Source organism: Idiotropiscis lumnitzeri, chromosome 15 (assembly GCF_059441095.1).
Source record: "Idiotropiscis lumnitzeri isolate Australia: NSW breed Sydney's pygmy pipehorse chromosome 15, RoL_Ilum_1.0, whole genome shotgun sequence".
NCBI classification, from domain to species: Eukaryota; Metazoa; Chordata; class Actinopteri; order Syngnathiformes; family Syngnathidae; genus Idiotropiscis; species Idiotropiscis lumnitzeri.
In genome coordinates, this window is record NC_142405.1 from 3,014,990 (window position 1) to 3,037,617 (window position 22,628).

At 42.5% G+C, this 22,628-nt stretch overlaps 1 protein-coding gene across 1 annotated transcript in view; it reads left to right on the forward strand.

Moving 5' to 3' along the window:
• The first annotated feature begins 1,857 nt into the window (after window positions 1-1,857).
• Window positions 1,858-22,628, forward strand: part of psmg3 (proteasome (prosome, macropain) assembly chaperone 3) — a 133,634-nt gene continuing 112,863 nt past the window's right edge. The window contains exons 1-2 of the mRNA XM_088316402.1: window positions 1,858-1,960; window positions 14,529-14,632. The gene's annotated coding sequence lies outside the window, so the exon portion shown is untranslated. The remainder of the gene's footprint in view (window positions 1,961-14,528; window positions 14,633-22,628) is intronic.

A 22,628-nucleotide genomic window follows, 5' to 3' on the forward strand; every position in this document is an offset into this window, starting at 1 on the left:
ATTACCACACATTGAAAGGTTTTATTTGATGTTAATTCTCGTTTAATTTCTCTCTTTCGTCCATCATGCTCAACCCTTCTGTCCCCCGTCCTCTGTACAATTTCTCTCATAACTAGTCGGAGTCACTTTGGAGTGCCTCGTTGTTTGTCCGTAAGCGTGCGCAGGCCACACACACCCCAATAGGATGCATTCAAGCCACCGGTTTAGGCATAAAAAAGCTGTCAGACAAACTAGCATCCATTTTGCAATGGCGTAATCAGAGCGTAAATACCCTAAAAAAAAATTAAATAAAATAATTATAAAAAAAAGTTCTGGTCCCCATTAACCATGATAAACGAGGTTATTGTACTGTTACAATCCCAGCCGTCACTTGCGATTTTTTTTTTTCTTTTTCCCCGAGTCACGTGGCCCAATTGTCCTTTAATTTATGCCTGAGGTTAAGTAAGAACGGGCAATCTATTTTTGTTTTATTGCAGCTGTGGGCAAACTACGGCTCATGGGCCAATTGCGGCCCTTTAAACGTTTTAATCCGGCCCGGCAAACTTGAAAAAAATGAACGGAATAAATAATAATAATATTTTATTTTCGCTGTGATCTCTAAGACCGATATTTTGTTGTCATGCTCTTTTCATTTTCAATTAAAATTAAAGTATGTTTTCTCCGCATACTACCAGTATATGTATTTTTTTCTCCGATGAAGTGAGGTGACCAAAACACTCCCTCCATCTGCTCCTGGTCCCGCCCCTCAGTCAAATTTTAGAACCCACTGTGGCCGCCGAATCTAAAAATGTGCCCACCCCTGTTTTATTGACTTCTCTGCAATGTTTGTTCATAATGCAGTAATTACATGTAATGTGCGTTGGCCGGCAAAACAAACTCCCAAATCAAGTATCTGGAGTCGTGGAGGGTGCGTTTCGATATTATTTCTCGAGCTTCTGTGTTGTCTTCATCTCGAACTCACGTCTTTACCGCAAAACCAGGACTATTAGTTTGAAAAGTGCGACATGCTATTCCCACGACTTTTCTAATGATGCTGTTCTTTTCGAGTGAGCGGCCGCCTCTCGCGGGGACTCTCCAGAAGCCGTTATTGACAGTGATTGTCAGTTACAGTTAACTTGAAAGACGGATGCCCGAGATGCGGGCCCGGCCATCGCTCGGCTCCCCTCCGGCAGTTACCGTCATTTGATTTGGACCCCAGATAATAAACACCGTCTTAACTCGGTCCCAAAATGTGAGCCTGGATGGCTCGGGCGCCGTGGGAATGGCGGAGAAAAGAAGGATAGAGACAAATTGGGCCGCACATGTCAGCAAAGACGGATTCGCGGGGCGCTGAAATTGGATTAAACTTTTCAGCGGTCTGACTAGACATTGACGTCCCGGCCTCCAGCGGCGCGCCGTGGAGTCTATTTGCTGTGGCTGGCCAGAGTGCAACATTGATCTCGCCGAGCTGCTCTCGGCGGAGGTCCGACTATTTGCCTCATTTGTCTTTCATATTTTATCTAATGCGTGACAGACATCAACGTGTCTCCAGCTGGGCATTATTAACAATTACAGCGCAGCCTCTAAAGCTGAAGGCCCAAATTGGTCGAGCGGTTCGATTTTTTTTTGTTGGGCTGAAAACGTACAAAGGCTCGGAACAATGTTGTACTCAGTTGTGGAGTTAAAATATTTTTTGCGGATTTTCTCCTCCCCGATATATAAGAGCTTGAGCAGCTTTGTCGCCTTCCACTCAAAATATGCATCTTTCGTTCAGCTATATTGCAGGCGTGGCCACTTTAGAGTGCCTCATTGTCAGCTGTGATTGCTCGCATCACAAATTATTATTTCCCCCCCCCCCCCCAAATATAGTCCAACTCGACAGCCAGTGTGCGGACCGAGGTTTTGGGCCGGCGTGATCACCTTCGAGTGCCTCATTGTCAGCTGCGAGTGCACGCATCTATCTCCTTTGTGCGGGAAGGAGGTGAGGGAATTTTTTATTTGTATTTTTATTTTTTTAAATGACTAAATAAAGTCCAACTTGACAGCCAGCGTATGGACCCGTTTCCATTTTAGAGTGCCTTCTTGTCAGCCATGAGTACACGCAACATTCAAGTATTGATTGGAATTATCAGTTTTGTTTTTTTTTTTTGCATTGCTTTAGGATTGTTATAAACTAAGATGCGCCAGTGTCCGTGGGTTTTGGTTGTTTATATCTGCCCTGTGATTGGCTGGTGACCAATATGTATGACATGGCAATACCAACTTTCTCCATGTGCACTTAAACTCCAAGCAGGCGCATTTAATTTTCATTGGCTCATTGGTACGGAAGAGAAGAAATAATTCCAAACATAATGCAGATAATGTCGTGAATGGCATGCAGAGCATATCTGCGTTGATAAACTCGACGCAGCCTACCGAGTTGCACGGCAACTAAACCTTGTAGGGCGAGCTCAGCCTCTCCTTTGCGACGCGTGCCTCGCATTGCCGAGCTTTATTAAAAGGTATGAAATTGCATCAATAACATTGGTGTTGTGGACGTGTCTGTGGGCCACAGGCACGTCGACTTTTTTTGTTTTTGGCTAGGGAGATGAGACGCTTGTGATGGTCGACTCTTTCTTCAAATTATTGTTAAATTGACGGCAGTAATTTGAAGTCACACAGTAAGAAACATTTAATCAGGGTGGGAGGAAGGACAGGAGGCACCCAGACAAACGTTATTTATTTATCATTATGGAAACGGAGGTCCTTGTTTTGCTGATGATAAAAACATCTTTAATATACAATTTATATGTTTAAAGAAGGCCAGATCAAAATATCTTATCAGTCTGAAAGAAATTTTGGTTAGAAAAATCTGGTCCGTTCTGCTTCAGTCTCGGCCACGTTGAAAATAAAAGTTGTAAAAAAAAAATAAAAAATCCCACAAGCTAGCAAACAACAAAGCAAACATCTTAGAAGAGCTTCTTTTAGAAAAAAACACGAAGAATAGTGTACAAGTTCCTAGAAAAAAGACAGCTGGATTTTGCAGCCGTCCTCCTTAAAATAAATTGAAATCTGCGTCTTCTACGACCACAGGCTCGCAAACGAGGCAATAAAGCCTTCAAAAACGGCTTTGCTACGTGCAGAACAAGCAAGCGGCCGTAAAAGACAAGCCGTTGGAATTTTTCAGAGTAAAATCGGTGAAAAAGAAACACGGAAGCAATTACTGATGGCCTCCACAACAACTCCAAGTGCACTGACAGCAAAACGAAATGACGCCGTCGACGGCCATGTTTAGACTGCGGGTCAATTTCCAAAATGTGCGATGATCAGTATGTGTGTTGCCGTCTTTTAAAATGTTCCACAATTGAGGTCAAATGGTTGAAAGCTGAAAAAGGAACCTTCCACCACATCCGCTTGTCCACTCATGTCGGACATCGTTCCAAATCGATTGTTTGCGAAAAGAGCGCCTGCTCCGGCATGTGTCGGCATCATCCCTCAGCCCGTTTTTTTTTTTTTTGTTTTTTTTGCCTCTGAGCGTACTGTACAATGACAAAAAAAGCATTTGTGCTTTCCCCCCAAAGCGCACGAGTGTGACAAGAAAAATGTTCAATCATCCCTGAGCAGGCTGGAGGAGGGAAATACATGATTGCGAGGATGTCTGCAAGATGGCGACTAGAACGCTGGGAGAAGCGGAGCGAGGCGCGACAGCTCCTTTAAAAAAAAAAAAAAAAAAAAAAATGGAGTGGCTCTTGCCAAGACTTGACCTGAGTAGACGTCAATTCAGTCTGACTAGATTTTATTTTTTTTGTTCCACTTTAGGAACGCTCCACAGACGACTGGTTTTCAAATTCCAATGAGCGCCTGTTAAACAGATCGTGAGCTCAATTCTAAGGCTGTTTTGCAAAATCCCACGGCAAACATCTCCGGGCAATTACGGAACACATAGCAAATTATTTTATGATGCGGGCAAAAGTAGTGCACTATAATGACTAAATCGTATGTTGGTGACATTTAAACACAAACAGAAAACTTCCCCAAAAAATTAAAAGTCCAGTAAATATAAATGTAAATGAAATCTAGAATTTAAACAAAATTTTAAAACGTTTGGAGGACCTTAATGACCCGAAATAGTAAACCAGCCGTTCTTTTGTTGAATGAAGCCGTCATCAAATCCGCTCGGCACAACTCGGCTGTTAATGAAGGGCCAGCTTTTAATTGGCCAGCTTTCTTTTGTTCATTTCATTAAGTTGTCATTGGCGCTGCACTTGTTCTCGAGGGTCCGGTTGCCCGTTGGATGGAAGGATTGCGTGTACCGAAGAGGGCAAACGACGACGACGGCGCCGCGGTCTAATTGGCGTCTTCCTGCGACGTCAAAAGGAAACGTATCATTATCCGCATTCGGACGTTGACGCGCTTAACTGGCTGCGGGTGCGTTCCTTGCATCCATCATTTTGTTTGGCCCACCTTTGAAATGTTGGAAAGGTCAAAGTCACCGGGGAAACGGTCGACTACGTTGCCACTTTTTGCATCATTCAACAAAGTCTGTTAATGAACTTTTGATCGGGTGGCTACGCTCGACGCGTCTCGTTTTTTTGTAAGGTGCACGACTCGACCAAGTGGCGAGCGTATTTGGTAAGAATGATGAACAAGGCGGAAAACCGCGTCCGCCATGTTGGAATCGCACTCATTAACGATCGGGGTGACTCGAGCGGCGACTCTAAATATTGAGGTCCTTTAAAGTAAACATGGCGAAGCGGCATTTAGCCGTTATGCCGCTTGCAAATGGAATAAGATTTCAAAATGTTGATTTTTGTTCTCACGCATGTGATGAACTCATTTACTACCATTGACGGATAAACACGTCAATTATTATTTTTTATTTTTACTTGGCTGTTCGTGAATGAGTTAATAAACGGGGCGATGAGCCCCCAATCCCCCCCATGTAGCGCGCCGCTCGAGCGACATGAGCGTCGCATCATGTACCAAAACACGGCAAATCCCGCTTCATTCCTATTCATGAGCACGGTCTTTGGAAGGACGTGACGTTCCGTTCTAAACACTTGAGATGCGCTGGAAAGGATGCGGAGGTCTTTCTGCCTTTTCAAAGGCTACTACATGAAAGACGTATTATTACGATTATTATTCATGAAGGCGTCCGCCTTTGGAGATGGTTTTGAAGTGAGCGGCGGTTGTCACTTTTGGCTGAGGTGGTATTCATTAGCACCTTCTGATGTTAAGTGGCGAATAGAATACCTTTAGTTTCATCATCAAAAAAAATTAGCGCTCGCCTGTTTTTTATTTATTTTTTTGGGGCGGGGCAAAATTACGCCGGAAAAGACAAACAAATCCAAGCATTCATTCACCCGTTTTGAACTCGAGTCAAATTGCACAAACTCTTCTAATTGTATCTTGCAGTATGAGTCACTCGGTCTTTTGTTGAGCGTTTATTTCGGTTGAGTAAAAACTGAACGTGTCATAGAAGGCGAGAGAGCGCGCTTATGCACAAATATTTCAATCTGGCCACATTTATCTCCCACTTGCGAGCTTGTTAAATGGATTTCAACTCGACAACATGACCACAAACGTGATTAGCGCCGCTCAGATTGTGCAGTCACATCCAAATAAATGTCAGACTTCTCAGGGAAGAAACACGAGCTTTGCATTGTTCCTTTTTTTTTTTTTTTTTTGTGCCTCAGCTCTGTCCCTTTAACCCTCCGCCCACAAGCGTGCTTCGGAAGGACTTTTTTTTTTTTTCTCAAGATCGAGAGGCGAGGAAAGCTCAATTTATTCCCTGGCACGAGTCCTTTTGAATGTTTTCCTGGAATAAGACGCAGCGATCACCTGCGCATGTAAAGACCAACTGGGGAGCAGGAGAACTCTGACTGCAATCTTGTCGCATGAGCTGGCATGAATGCTTTAATTGCTCGCTTTGGTTCGAACAGCCTGGAAAAAAAAAAAACGGACGCTTATAGGCAAGTGGAGATTTGCTATCATGTCAAGCGTCCAATCGTGAGAGTGGCACAAATTGCAGCCCTGCTGCGATTGGCTGTCGACCATTTCAGGGTGTTCCGCATGGCACGCCTCCCCGCCTCCTGCTTCTTGTCATTTTTGTTAAAACTGTCCGTCGAATGATCTTCTGACATCACCACGCGAAGCCTTCCAAGGTTTTATGTTTCCGTTCTGAAGTTTTCAACCCCTTTTTTCATTCCTTTTCTGCTCGTCTGACCTCTTCTTTTTGAGCACTTGGGCCACAAAAGCAAACTTTGATTGGCAAAAGGCATTTGCCTGGCATGGTGGGAAAAAAAAACGGCCCCATTTTGGATTCTACAGCACAAGCGCATTGTTAAAATTGTGTTGTGCGGCGGGACTTTGACAGCAACGGAGCAGCAAAAGGTCACGGCAAACGCACAAAAAGCAACATGTGGCTGTTACTGTTCATAACCGGTGTGCGGATGTGTGGAGGACCGAGTAGTGACATCCCATTTTTTTTTTTTATGGCCAATCCTTAACTGCCACTATGTTGTTTCCGTGCACAATTCGGGCAAACTCCTTGAGGACATTTTCTGGGTTTGGTCTTGTGACGTTCCAAAGTTAAGCTTTTATGACTTACGTAAAAACAGAAACTATAAAATTAAAGATTAGGCTCATCACCTAAGTTGGTAGTAGTATTTAGTCGTGTGTGTGTGTGTGTGTGTGTGAGAATCCTGTCATGTGTGTGTCGGCAGTGATGAGTAACACAGCGAAACATTCTAAATGGACAGAATGGAAGGGCGTGCGATCTGTAAAGATGATTGATTGCGGTGAACAAGCGCCGCCATGCCTGCAGATGGAGGTGAGAGTGAAAAGACGTGAACAGATGAGACCAATTTCACTTTTCATTATTTATTAATTATTCCGTCCGGCTGCGTTCTTTGCCATTCACATTGAAATGATTGGCAAATGTCGGTGACTTTGATGTTAATTTGGCCCATCTTTCTCAGGATGCCTGACGATGATTCATCTGCAGGTTAATTCATCCTTCTTTGGCCAGCTGCAGGTTTGCGTGGGGATGTCATTTAAGAGTGACAGACAGAATTATGACATGCACATCTGATGCTGGAGATATGAGTAATCACCGCAGCGGGAATAAAAAGATGTAGGGGATAGTTTTAGTGTTGAAGGTTTAATATATGTATATATATATATATATATATATTTTTTTTTTAATTTGATTTTTATTTATTTATTTATTTTTCATAATGTATATAAGGTACCTTGACCCCATGAAAAATATACGATGTTGCTCGGCCAATATTTTACTTGTGAACAAAAATTTCAGCGTTGTTGTAAATTGTATTTTCTATGAAAGTCACTGAGATTAACGTGAAATGACGTCAATGGGAATCCGAACGAGGAACGTCTCAGTTGCCGTCATTTACGTTTTCGACTGAAAATGAGCCAACTGTGGTTTGATCATTAAGCTGAGAAAGTAAACGAAACAAAACGAACAACTCTGGTCAGCAGATGGCAACATTGGGTCTCCTTTGCGTATCAGAACAACGCTTGACGCTTGTGAACCTGGCGGACCTCTGGAAATTCGACAGTCACAAGCATGATTTAAATTTAGAAGTAGAAGCGATGACGTAATGCCCGCTCGCATGCATATATTGTACGTGTCCACGCTCACATACGCTCAACAGTTTCTTCTCGGCGGCCTGAAAATGCAAATTGCACCTTAATTAGTCTCACTGCTGATTTAGTTGGAATGATCAGATTTTTAAAAAAAAATTAAAAAAAATCAATTGAGGAATAATCTCATTTCCATATGATTGGCCATTCTGCATTCATTTGAAGGACTTTCCAATTAGGCCGCAAGGAACGCTTGAGTGAGTCAGATGCATCAGGAGTGCGCTGCCACATGGCAACCGCCACGGATGGAAATGAAAGCCACTTATGTTGCATTTTAATCGATTGATCTCGGCCAAATGAAGAGTACATCCAAATGGCTGATTGAAAATAGCCCAGCCAATGAGCAGCCGGCATGCTTAATGCACAGCGTCTGGCACGGGAAGAGCAATTTTTAGTCACTTGTGTCGATTTATAGGCAATCTTTGCGTTTTTTACAAATAATAATATTGCTAAATTTAGAAAGCACTCTTTGGACACTTCCACAATCAGTGTTTTTTTTTTTTTTTTTTTCACGAGTTGAGTTTGCAACTACCAACCAGCTAGCACGTCAATAATTAAGTGCCGCCCAAAATAATCCCCCCCCCCTCAAATTTTTCCACTGCGGAATGTCCAAATTTGTCATTCCAACAGGCCGAGATTGTGACTTGCTGTGTAAAATCCATCGAGCAACAAGACTTGTCCCTTGACTGGGAAATCGAATGCGAGCCTGATCGTCTTCAGAATCATTGAGAAAATAAACACTGGATCATTATTCCAAATGTGTTGACAAAATCATCCTCCATGGCAGATTGCATCAATATTCAATGAAGAGCTGATTGTGTGTGTGTGTGCGTGTGTGAGTCATGCAGTCGGTCATTGTCGTATCATTGCATTTACACAAACACGCACCCACCACTGCACATGAGGGAAGTTTTTTTATTTATTTATTTATTTTTTTTTTGTTGGAAAAAAAAAAAGAAACAAGATATTATGATTAACTGGTGTGACTGTGCGAACCCATCGAAGTCGAAGCGAGAGACTTTCCGTGATGGTGTTGCCAAATGTGCGTGGGCCCGGTTTGACTCCGCTTACAGCAGTTATGATACCGTATACTGTGTCTCGAACAATTTGACACGCTGTGATTTGAAATTGGAATATCTGAGTAAAGTTTTGCCCTCGCAAGGAAAACAAAATTAAATCAGATTTATGCTGAAAAAAAAAATAGTTGCTTTCGCCGGAACATGTTCTCACAAATACATGTGGGTGCCTGATTCCTAGAATCTTATATCTTGAACGTCACATTCCCGTCTGAGGGAGTCGCAAATCCGTCGTGTCACGATTTCAGCGCGTTGACGACTCGTCGCGTGGAAGGAGAGAGATTTATTCATTTCAGTTTGCGTCTGCTGAAAGCAAAAATATTAACATTTGCTGCACACTCTGTGCTGTCGACAGAGTGTTATCTAGCTTCAATAACACTAAAGAAAAAAAATGAATAGCAGCACGGTTTGCATTCAAGCTTGAAGAAAAAAAATCCCAAACTGCAGAAATTCCCCAAAATTAATCGTTATATTTATAATGTACATTATAATTGTTGAGTTTTTTCCACATGAAATATGTCAAGTAAAAGGCTCCCTTCATGTAATTTTCTTTTTAAGTATTTATGTTAAGTGAAGCCTAGAATGACTGACTCAATTAATAAAAATTAAAAAAAAATACGAGTCGCCCATGTGTGTTAAATGAAAGCCATAAAAAAACTCATTATTTTTTAAAGTAAAAATAATTACGTCAAAAATGCGCCGGTGCTCGCATATGAGCACATCTGGATTTATACACATTGGTGATACGTTCTTTGAGACGATTTAACTTTTGTATCTTTCTCTGATGCATCGCGGCCTTCAAATGCCCCCAAAGATAAAAATCAAGTGGGTGAGATCTCGGGATTTGGGAGATTCACACGAGCCAATACAAGCCTCTGAAAAACTGCTGAGCGGACCACCGACGCACGTGAATATCATAATAAAAAGCCGCTCTGTCTTGCGAGACGTAAACGCCTTCATTTAGCAAAGATGGTGAAAAAAATATCGTCTTGCGACATTTTCAGATAGTTTAGGATCCAAAACTAAATTATACAGCGAGGGAGAACTAATGATGATCTTTGCTGCACTTTTAGGAATTTGAAAGTGGGAGTCGGTCACCATGCCTGATTAGCTCGGCTTCATTTGGTAAATTCTGAGGTGCACAAAGTCACCCCCCCACACACACACACACACACTTCATTCATTAACGGGGTTTTGCAAAATTCATCAGGTTCTTCCCGCAGACATTTGTCCGATAATAGAATGAAACTCATCTGCAGCGCCTCCGGCCAAGTCGAACGTCATGTTGCATTTCTTTCTTCTTCTTGATGAAATTTGGGAAAGACGTGATGAGTGTGGAAGTCTCAGGTCTCATAAAACAAACAAAGATTACAATAAATGCTTCGTACGCATGGAGTATAATGTGAATGCTGTCTCCAAAAAAAAAAAGGGGGCGTCCTCCATATTTAATTTTCCCGGCCAGTATATTATTATTTTTTTTTTTGCATCATTCTTTTTGGATGAATTGATCACTGTTTGTGTTGACTACAAGCAGCTGCCTCTGCACCGCGTTTGTATCCAAACCAAGATCATTTCCCATAACCTCCCCTTTAACTTTTAATGAGAGAACGTTTGCGCAGAAAAAAAAAAAAAGTCTATGGAGAGTTCCCGTGATGTTTGCAGCCCTCACCAACGGCCCACTCTTTTAATTTATCTGAACCGGACTAAAGAGACGGCGGCTAATGAAACAAAGAGCAATTTATAAGTTCCGGATGCGGCAAGCGCCGGGACGCCTGAGGGATTTGTTGCCTCAACTGCCACATAATGAACGAGCCGACTAAAAGCGTCGCAGCGCCTTCCACGCTGTTGATTTGTCCTCTAGCTGAAGCCCAAATTAATGGCGCATGTATTCAAATGACACCTTGTGTCCTTTTTGGAGGATAAACACATTTCTTTTAATAGTTCACGCCGCTGGCACGGTGACACGATTCTAAAATGGCACTCTCCCACGTTTGAGTGCAAGTACCTTGTTTACAATATTTTTTTTTTCTTCAGATGAAAAATGCCGTCTATCAAGTAATCATTTGACAAAATCTAGCATTTTTATTCCACGGTGGGTGATTGTTGCCCCCCCCCAACGGTCGTGAGCTCTTAAAGCAACAATGTGTAATAAATTTAGGTGTGACTAAAAGATTTAAAATCATTTTCATAAGGAGGTTAGCCGCGATTCAACGTGTGTAATGAGTCGCGCGTGAAGCTAGCTTAATGTTATTGTTAGCGCTTACCTGGCTGTGTGGATTTTATAGCGAGGGATGAAGGTTGATGTCGTCGTTGTTGTTGTCTTTTTTGAATTGCCAATCTTGCTTGATACCATTCTCTTTTTGTTCATTTAAAAAAAAAAAAATTATCGTTGAATGCTAATTAGCGCTCCCTCCGAGTCGCTTTCGTCACATCCTAGCACACGACTCGGTTGCCAGGTTTGCGCGCACTACACTCCCAAATATTTTTTCCTACAAAAACAACCACCCAAAAAAATGACTTTGAAAATACAGATTTTCAAATATAAACAGGCAAGATTTGTCATGTTGTTCAAATCTTAGCCAAGTGGAGGCTACGATTAGCATTGTGCTCGACTCGGACGCGACCATGTTTATGTCATTTTGCCCTCCCCAGTCGGTTCCTTTATGCTTTCTCCAGAATACCCGCCTCTCGATTCTGTGTGAAGCTCCACTTTCCCGATCCACAGGGACGCTATCGTTTCCATATGTAATTATTTCATTGAGGGCTCTTTCAGGCGTCTGCGCGGATCCGCCTTGGCGGGTTTGATCGTCCCCTTCAACTTGCCTCTAATTGGCTCTGTATGACACTTCGGGTACGTACAGCTGGGGCCCGGTTTGGTGTCATCTTCTATGGCTGTCTTGATGGCGCTTATCGGTGCCTCCCTCTCGTCCCCCCCACCCCCTCCAGCCTCAAACTGAAAGGTGGATATGGAGGACAGGTATCACTGTCAAGGGCTTTGCAAAAGGGCTTTAGCGCATTCACTGCCATTGACGGGTATAGACGTCCAAAAAAATAAATTTTACCGGGGCTGCCAATGAATGAGTTAAATGCGTCTTTGTGTTAAAATTGCATGATGCAAGCTCATTGTTTCCATTTGGGATCAATGGCAAACGCAGGTGGAGGTGGATGGACACATAAATCACCTGTTGTGTGACATTTAACATTTCATTTCCACGCGCAGGATTTTTTTTTTTTTTTTTTTGTGCGTTTCATTCTGAGCTTGCTGGAATTTAGAGCATCGCTGTTTAAGCAAAGCCAAAGTGTGGGCGGTGGGGAAAAAAACATCTCCGGGGCGTACTCCAACGGACCGACAATCCCCGGTAATCTCACGAGGCCGTTTGCCGTCGCGTCGCCGTAACTCTTGATGGGATTGCTCACATCAAAGCTCGCCGTTTGGTTGCTTAGGCAACGATCCATAAAGGAGGCCCATATTAGGGTTTGTCTCATTTTTCCTCGCTGAGAAATGGCCCCGAGATGTTGTGGCTCCAAAGCGAGGAATAACAACGCAAGCCAAGCGGCTATTCGTCAGCGCGGACACCCGAATGCGCCGCTTTGGGAGACGCCTGATACGGCGAGTTGTGGGATTGAAGCGCAGGGATGTGAATGGCTCGGGCTAATTGCTGCATTTATTGCGCAATTTCAAGATGATGGAAGCTGCAGGTGCAGTTAAAAGGAGAGATGGATGGTTAAATGAGGAGCTTCCTGGTTGAACGCTTTCATCATCGGCGACGATAACGGACAAATGTTGGCCAGAAATGTTAAACTGGTCATACTCTGGGACAATCAAGCCCGTTTCCGCTTCTTTCATTTGTTTTGTCTCGCTGGTGAAGCGCAGTTGACACAGACTAAGAGCTGGAAATTGTTTTTTTTTTTTTTTGTCTTCTCTGAAAGCGGCTGCACATTTTGATTGGCTATAATTTGCAATGTTGCCAATTCAAATTTTGAATCGTCACAAAAGCAGTGCTGAGGCTCGGGCCACTCATGAAATGGCAGAACCAAATAGTTTTAGTGGCGGGCATGAAAGTTCTCTGAAGTGAACTGAATCATTTGAGGCAGTTCATCAAAAAGAATCGTTCGCGCTCCTCGCTCGGAGCACCGATGGAATGAGTTTTAAAAAAAAATCAAATAAAAAATTATGCTCACCTTGCAGTAATTGGAATTCGTGCATTTGTATTATAATTTTTTTTTAGTATTTCTATTAAAAACGTTGCAGCTGTAATGTACGAATGAGAACAAGCTCGTTCATGAGCCGATAAATTAACTCATTTACTGCCATTTATTTTGTTAAATTCCGTGAACACCAATCACGTGGCTGTATTTTCCATAAAATCCCTCCCCCATCTGACGCCGGCTTCTGATTGGTCGTTGGCGATCACTGCCGAAATGCCTGAGCTCAAATAAACTGAGCAAAGAACAAATCACAAAGTGAAATGATCCATTCACTCACGTTGACTGAAAAGATTCGTTCTTTTTGAACGAATCGTTCAAGAACGACCCAACGCGACATACTTTCGTTGACGTGGTTCCTTTACATCCACACGGGGTCATTCTCTTTATCTGTTTAGCTTGAAAGTAACCTTCAGCTGAGTGGAGCACTAAAAAACTTAAGGCTTCTTTTTAAAAAAAAGAATATTTAGTCATTATATCTGCCATCTGACGCTTGCTGTGAAGTGATTTGAGTCACCTGCCAACATCGAGTGCTCGTAGACCTGACGTTCGTTTAAAAAAAAAAAAAAAGGATACTTCACGTCTGTACGAACAATCTGACCGGAGTCTATTTAATGATGTCGTCCGTCATTGTTTTGATCCCTCGCTTCATGTAAAGCTCGCCGAAGCACCTTTTTGGATGAAATGAAAATGCGCCGCCTTTCCTGGGTGTTACGATAAAGCAACACTCGGAATTCCAAGTGTGTCATTAACTGTCGTCGTCTTCCAATGGATCATCAGACAGGAGCGTGCGGCGAATAGATTATTCATAGCGTCAGATAATTGCGGAGGATGCGCGACGAAGCAGCGGGGGCGACCAGCAGTCGTTTTCATCACCTTGGCAGCCCAGCGCGGTGAAGTGGCTGCTTCAGGTGGTCGAGAGAGAAAAGTGAAATCAAAGAAGCCCATATTTTGCTCTCGTCGATTTATTTTTTTTTTTGGGGGGGGGGGGGGGGGGTGAATTGATGGCAAGCTCCGCTGGAAGGGAGAAAGAACAGAAAAAAAAGCGAATGCAGTTGACAAACATGAGACGAGTCTCCATTCATGCGTCCCGGGATAATATTTAAAAAGCGGAAATGCCGCTCGTTCGAATAAAATCTTCTTTTCTGACCCATGCTTGGGAAATAAGCGGCTCATTCCTATTCAGAGGAGACTCGCCGTGATTTGAGCGCCACTCACGTCTCAAATGAACACAACAATGATGCTCATCGCCGGGTCAGTTAGAGGTGTTCACGCTAAAAAAAATATCGGTATCATAGAAGTTCGACCACACACCATTCTGTGATCATATCGAGTTTTTTTTCCTTTAATTGATTTTTTTTTTATGGGGTTTTAACAGTGTGCTTCACGAGTGCACTTTTTAGCCATTTATTGAACAGCAGGAGAACCGTAAAACAGATGCAGCTGCTGTTCATCACCGTTCACGCCAAGACACACACACACACATTCACACACTCTCTCTCTCTCTCTCTGTCTCTCTGCTTGCAATGTTTTCATTTGTGATAAAATAAATTTTCCAGAGTGTTTAAAAAGTGTGTTTTGATGAGTTCATCTAATTTTTCACACGTCTCATTAATACAGGTGCCGTAGCGTTGGGCCACATGCGATCTCCAAATGGCCACGCCCCTTCTCCAGTCTGCATCTCTTCAACTCGGGTCGACGCCTCAAGTTTTCCCATTTGAACGGTAACGAAATGACACCATACCAATAGAAACCCCTTTTATGCCTTTTTTTTTTATTTTTTTTGCGGGGCGGGCTCATCGTAATAATGCTCATACTAGAGACTTCACCTGTGTTGGTGCGACTCCTGTCATAAACAGAAGTTCACTGTAATTCACTCCTGAGCCGACATAGTCATAAAATTGATTTACTCAGCAAAACAGGAGTAATTTGTTCAGAAAAAAAGCTGCTGAGGGTCCGATCAAGTCAACGTTTATGGAACAGCAACATACTGTCATAAAACATTTATTTGTAATTATCCACTCTTCACCAAAGTCCGCTCTGATCCAAAAGTAGACCACCAATGAAGCACATTCCTTGATTTAAAAAAAACGCCAAATGTGTCCTCAGACTTCAACCCATTTGAAGAGACTGAAGGGAGTAACTGAGTAAACCACTTCAATCTCCTTTAATTCTTCCATTTTTTTTTTTTCCACTAATATGGTCGTCGAACTCCAACTTGGAGAGGGGGCGGGGCGGTTCAAGGTGCCGCTGTATCCGGAATACCAACGGGAAGTGCTGAAATTCAAATTGTATCCCTGTTAATCATCAAGACTGGCAGCCGGCAGAAGCCCGGCAGGATTTCTATTAACATGCAATATGTTGTGCTTGGGCTTGTTAAAATAATGGAAAGGGCTGCGTGTGTTTGTGTGTGTGCGTGTTGAGAAGGTGTAATGTTCCTCCTCACTGTCGCTGTTAGTTAATTGCAAATTCAAAGTCTTTAAAAGCCGAGTTTGGGCGCCGTCCGTCAAGCTTCAAGACGATTTGAACTTTATACAGCCGACAAATGGCGTCTGTGGTTAATCCTAATTGAACATTTTGTATATTGGCGGCGCCGCTTACATTGTCTTTGGGCCTTATTAATGGCGAATTGTAATGCGGGTTTTGCAATTGAAATAGGAGATAAACAAGAGTGTGTCGGTTTGCAGTCGGCCGGTAATGCTTGACTTGTCACCGCAACGCTGCTAATTGGCCCCTAGGTGAAGACGGAGAAGGGGGGGGGGGCTTTAGGCAACGGCTGCTTTTATTTTTCAGCTTGCAAATCCACTGCGGTTTCATTTTAATATCTTTGCACGCTGATATTAAAAAAAAAAAAAAAAAGTTGTAATTGTACACAAGCTCAAGGAAGGCCGTCACGCTATCCTGGAGAAATCTCATGAAAGACTTCTAAATGATAATAAAACCCAAAATGATAGTCTCACAAACTTTCCGTTTCCCGGTGTTTTTGCTCCTCGGCTCGCTCACAAATCCCGCCCCGAAGCTGAGAGTGCCGGCCCCCTAGGGAGGCCCAGTCCGCCCGCGGGGGGGGGGGTCCTGAGCTGTCAGATGAAGCTCTTTGCCAAAGTTTGTTGGTGAACTATTCACCCATCCGCTGCGAGTATTTCCAGAACGGTTCACGCAAAAGGTGCGGCGTTAGGTGTTCTCTGCACCTGCTTGTGGGCGACCCAGGCTAAAAATAGCGGAGAAGAAATGCAAAGGGCTACAGCGATGTGGGCGTACGGCTACAGGTAGCACATGAAATAAAAAATCTCGCCAGCCAAGTTGGAGTAATAGAACCCTGAGTGGTGAGGAAGAAAAAAAAAAAAAGCTTCAGCGAGCACATGGTAAAAAAAAAAAAAAAAAAGCAGTCTTGACACTTAAAAAAGATGAACAGGAGAATAGATATTGTTCTGACTGCCTGGAAAGGGCGCTCGGAGTGTTCGGGGTTCACCTAAAGTGCCAGATGACCTTCTGCGATGAAGAAGTGGTCGCTTTCATGTCAGGAGGTTCTTTTTTGGGGGGGAATGGCTGAGATGAATATGTGAAAAGATCATTCTCATATTTTGACAAGGAGAGTCCAGGCTGTGAGCCGCTAATGTTACCCTGGCTGAATGAAGTACTCGAAGGTTACTGGTGCGTTCCAAAATAGAACCTCGGACTCATGTCATCAAAAGTAGGGCAGAGTGACTGAGATGTTCCAAAAAAGAGCCAAAAACCTTCTGCTTTAGCATCTGGCCCAAGGCCATTCACTAGGAAACTTATTCTGGACTTTCAGACCGCACTTGAATGATGTTAGGTCTCTATTTTTTTAAAAAAAAAAAAGGCTCATTTAAATACTGTTTGAGTAAGCCAAGTAAAAAAAAAAAAAAAAGGATTTTTGACGTCTTTAGCCGTCAATGGCAGTAAATGAGTTAATAGTAAGTTGGCTAACTATTCTGAATTGATGATGATTCAGTTAATAGTTTTACAATGACATAATTGTGAATAATTTCTGACACACTATTTGCTCACCATAGCAGTGTATCGCCATCTACTGGCGAGGAAGAATTACTGCATGCCAGATTATTATTATTATTTTTTGCCTTAAGTACTGGTGGTCGGGATCGACAATCTTCACGAGTATCCAATACATTGAAACAAGACAGGTATTACCCAATTCCGAGACTCTGTATTAGTACTTGCCCAATCCTACCAAAAATATTAGAGTAGAATCGATTATTCTAATCGGATAAATTTAAATTTTGCATAAAATGTTATTACAAAACATTTATTCTGATGATTTGGACAATTTTAAGTTCAACAATGGTCTAAAGCATTATTTGCTTATTTAAATACTTGAATAATGTGATAATCGATTAGTTGTCGATTAATCGATTAATTGACACCTCGATTTGTTTTGTTCCAGAATTTACAGCACTGCCCGATCTATTCAAAGCAGTTTTGCAGTACAAACTATTTTGTGGCTAGTGACTAATCAAACAGTTTACACTGTTCCGTTTCCACTAAAAACGAATTAAACACCAACCCCTGTGTGCGAAGCAGTACAAATACCAGCAGCTTGTTACTGGATATATTCTTAAGATCATTTTTGCACCTACACTGAACATCCTCCCCCTCAGCCTCGTTTTCCAAAGTGGTGTTAATTGTTTCATGTCCTTTGTCGGTAGTACGAGCAAAGCTCTGAGGGAGAGAGACTTGTCTGTTTACGACAGCAGTGCCAAAAGTAATATATCTGCGCAACGCCAGAGGGGGCAGCGGAGGGAAGAAAAGTTGTTTGTTTACTTGAAGTTTGAAAATTGGCACACAGTGTCACAGTTAATCTTTGCCAGTTTGTCAGCTCCGCAGTCAGACGGGAACACGATACTGTCAGCCTAGGAAATGCTTATGGATCAAGCACCAAAGGGACGACTTGTGCATAAGAGATTTAAAAGTGTGCAACATATGACCAATGTAGTACTACGTAAAAAAAAAAAAAAAAAAAATGGCAGTGAAAACATCTCACCGCAAATGAAACGACACTTTCAATTCTTCAAGAAAGAGGCTTCAAGCTGTTTCCTGTCAACCCTCGTTGAAGTTTCTTGTCAAGCTAAACAAAAATGTCGCGATATTAAACATAGTGGATTTAAAACAAGCGCATAGTTTAGACTACAGTCCGCTAATTTAATGCTAATGGGATACACATTTCAAACCCTTAAAGCAACTGATATGAACAAAAGCATTATAACAAAATATGTGTTTGACACATTAGAGTATTTAGAAAATAAAACCTTAACAAGATTTATTCATTGAATTTTTTTTCCAAGTTAGTCGGGCCGGATGAAAACGCTTTAAAGGGCTGCATGTGGCCCCCGGGCCGCACTTTGCCCACGCCTGGGCTATACAAATAAAATTGACTTGATTTGACATAATTAGTGGATGTTGTTAACAAGTACAATTTTATTGATAGCTATTTTTCCTCATTAAAACTCTTGCATGACGCGTAAGCATGAACTGGAAGCGATGTCAAATCATTCCAAGACTCCAGCGTCAATGTATGCGTCATTATTTCCATAGGAAACAAAAACATCCAGTTGGAGCGGCGAGCAAAAATAATAACCATATAGTTAAATCCGCCAGTGCCAATCAAAACAGTCTATTATCTTTGGAAAGGCAGACATTTTGATACACTCGTACTGGTTTAGCCCTTTTGTCACCCCTTTTTTTAATTAAATTTTTTTTTTTTGATTTGGCAAGCACTTGAGGTAGACAAAAGGCGGAAAGGAATCCTTCAAAGTGCCTTTGAGCATCTCACAGATCTCAAGCCGCTCGGTGGCCAACGTGGCAGGAATGTGTCGGTGCTGATAACAAGCACGGGGCGAGCATTTTGGACCGCGTCGTCGCGTACTCGCGACACCTCGAGCACAACAAGAGGCGGATGCTAAACATGTCACCATCATGTCTGCGTCTATTTTAAGGCTCAGGCGCCATCATGGGTTAATCACTTTCCATTAGATGACATGCGGACTGTTGTCATGCAAGCGCAATGCCCCCCCCCCCAATTCCCCCCCCCCCTTCTAATGTGGCCTATTGAATAATTTAGCAGAATTATGACAGATGCGCCCGCATTGGACTCAAAAGGCTTTTGGCCTCTGAAGTCGCTTCATCCCGCTCGTCAAGGCTCACAACGCCATTTGTCGATCCAGCTGACAAATGTGAAACTAAAAGTGTCTTTGCTGGAGGCCTGTCGCAATCAACGGAGAACTCTTTGCATATCTAAAGGGTCGTCGATAAACTGTTTTACTTGAACTTGTACATCGTTGCGGTGGAGCAGAAACTGTTCCCTTGTGGTGCGTTTCGTATTTTTTATTTTATTTTTTTTCACAAATCAATCTTGTTGTTTTTTTTTTTTTTTTTTATTGGAAATTTGGAAAATAGCTTGACAACAAATCAGTTGCGCTCATGAACACTGTCGGAGACGTATCGAATAACTCCGACGCTTACTTCGTGCTCAGGTGCCGTACGCCATTGTCACTGGTCGTCATGGCAATAAACGACAATGCTCGTCATTGGCCCCGCTGTGGCGTGTACAGGCTTTGCATGAGAAAAGGCTGCCCCTAACAAAAAAAAAAAAAAAAGGCCTGCAAGACATGAAATAAATTAAGTGTCCAGTTTGCGGTCTTATTTGTATACTTTTGATCAAATCCTGTAAAAATAACCCAATTGGGTTACTTTTGACTTTTAAGAGTGAATGAGATCATAGCAGAGGGAAATAAATATTAAGGTTCGTTTCTCAAACTTGGTTGAAGTTTGAAGATGCTTTCACTTTCCTCCTCGCAATCCCCCCGCAGGAATAAAGCTCACAAGTTTTATTGCGCCGGATCACAATCATACATTCTCTGGCGTTTGCCCAAGAGCAACACTCGACTCCGAACCGAGCGCGATCTGATAAGCACTTTTCGGAATTAATAAGAACAACGCTGATAATGGATGACGTCCTGGGAGGAGCAGCATTCAGCCGCCTTATTTCATCGCACGTGTGATTGCCGGGAAGAACATTTGGACTCTGAGGTTTTGGGCGTGCGCATTTTGCATGGAGGTGTGGGAATTCTTTTCAAACGGATTTAAGAAGACTAATTGGTTTCGGGAAGACAAGACGCTAAAGTGGAAATTAAAATTCCTGCGGGAATTTGGTGAGAATGATGAGAGGCGAAATGCTAAACACATTAATGAATTGCGGCGTATCATAGCAGGCCACTGACAGGATGAAAATCTGCCCCCTAGTGGCTAAAACGCGGACAACATCTGTAACGTTTCGGAAAATTAGTGCTTAACTTCCACTTAATATTAATTTTTTTTGTTTTTAGGTTGCTACATGGAACAATTAACAAAAATGTTTGAAGAAAGTAAAATAGTCAAATTTTCATAGAATTTTAATTTAATTTGTATTTTGTTAATTGTAAAAACAATGTTGCTGGAGGCTTTGATTCCTGGAAGCGTTGTTTCTCAATATGCCGTTTTTTTTTTCTTTTTTTTTTTTTAACAAAAAATGGGAAAAGTCAAATAAACCCAACATTGTGATAGTTTTGAACTATTTTTGAAGTTCACTTTGAGAATAATTGCATCGGGGAAATCAAATTGGACCAAAATGTGGTACATGCTTATGTCTTCAATTGCCTCGTTTTTTCTTTTCCAATCCCACACTGTGCCCCCCCTATAGGAGAACAGCTTGCGATGTGTTTTTTCGCCCCATCCCCTTCCCTTATGTTATTTCGTTCTCATCTAAGAAAATCAGGGCATTGTTTGGCAACCCAGCAGGTTTTTCTGTTCTCTCTCTGCTGGTCATTTTTTTTTTTTTTGTCTCTTCGCGGGGTTGTAACCGCGAATTTCGTTCCTCTGTGTTTATTGAGGTGTCAAACGTTTTCAAGTCCAAGAGTGTTTGGATTGAGTGATCCGAATAATGGCTTCCAATCACACGTCGTGCTAAGATGGTGACTTAACGGCTGCGACCGATCGTGTTTTCGTAGACACACACACACACACACAAGTCCTCACTTTCCACTTGTCAGCGTCTTATTATTCTGAGGATGATGAGGACAAAGGTGCGTGGAGATATCCACGTCAGACATGCTTGCTACGAGGCAACAATAAAGCTCAATGAGCAGCATGACATTGCTAATTGCTTCTTTTATGACTCCAGTGCCAATGAAACGAGTCGGCGGCATTAGAGTAGATTCTTCGCCGGCTTCGTTGTTATCTCCCGATTAGCGGACGGCGTGCGAACGTGATGAAGATGCAGCTTAAAAGCCCGTTCTCCTCTGAGGATGATGTAACAAAAGTTTCCGCCGTAAGTTACACGGCTAGCGGATCCCATTTTGACTGCTGTCCATTGCGTACCAAAGGGAGGGGGCGTCCTTATTGCCGAAAGCCATAAATCCTCCCCTCATTCCGTGTTGCTTGTTAGTGGGCCGCTAGTCCGAAACACAATCATAGCTCCATTTATTCATTCCGTGCTGACTTAGCGACTCCATCATTTTGTCAGGACCCCGGCCGCTCACGAGGGCCTCGCCTCCTCATCCGTCCAATCACTTTGACGCCCAAAGAGGCCCATTCATCATCCCGCGTTTAATTTTGACACGCCGCGACAAGCGTGACAAAAGATTGTTTGCGCCGTCAATACATTAGGCCATGGTGGCATCGCTGTGAGCCAGTGGTGGGAAATAAGAAATACCTTTGGACTCTGTTTGTTCCTCTTCTGTGGATGGTGACATGTTCAAAAGACGCACAAAAAAGAAAGAGAGAGTGGAAAAGTCACTTAAGTTTGAGATCTTGATTGTTCATTTGCTATAATTGGCCTGTTTTTACCACTACAGTGTGCCGTTAGCTAGCTAGCTAGCTAGCTAGCTATGTCTACTCTCTGAAAATCTTCCCTGGATGCCACAATTTACAGTGTTATTTAAATTTAAATTTCTGGCTACTGCAATATGTTGAAATATAAAGCATTATGTGTTTTTAACTAGCTTGAAGTATGTGCCCAAATGTATGTCACCAAGTTTAGCCACAGGCTGAATTGTGTGTGTCGCCGTGTTTGGTAAAACTTTACCTGAAGGTCTCCGTTACGTGAACTCAAACGTCGATACAACGCTGTTAGCTTCATAATGTTAGCAACGCTATCGGGGCATGTTGCGTTGATAGCGTAAAAGTCAAGCCGAAGCTAGCTCACGCCTCAACAACACACAAAATGTCAAACAATTATTTATTTTTCCTTCTTACGTGGACACAACACCAGTTATCGTTAGCTAGCTGAGCGTTTTCAGTTCACAATGTTAGCATAGCTATCGGGACACGCTGCTTTGATAGCATAAAAGTCAAGCCAAAGCTAGCTAACTCCCTAACAACACATAAAATGTCATGTGATTCTTTTTTTCCCTTCTTCTTACTACAAAGACTATACAAGTTAATGAAAAAGAAAAATGTCATGTATTTTTTTTCAAATATTGTATGTAAAAATGTGTTCGTTCACTTTCAGAACTTCTACCTTTTTAACTTATACTTGTGTACAGGAGGACAATCAGTCTACTTTTCTTGCCGCCCCCCTTAAATACGGTAAATGTACTCTTCCTTGAGTACAGAGTGTCATTACTTAACCCTGCTGAGCCGCAGCGGCTTGAACCATCGTATCTGCCGCGCGCACGCCGCTCGAGTCAAAAGCGAGCGAATGCCCCT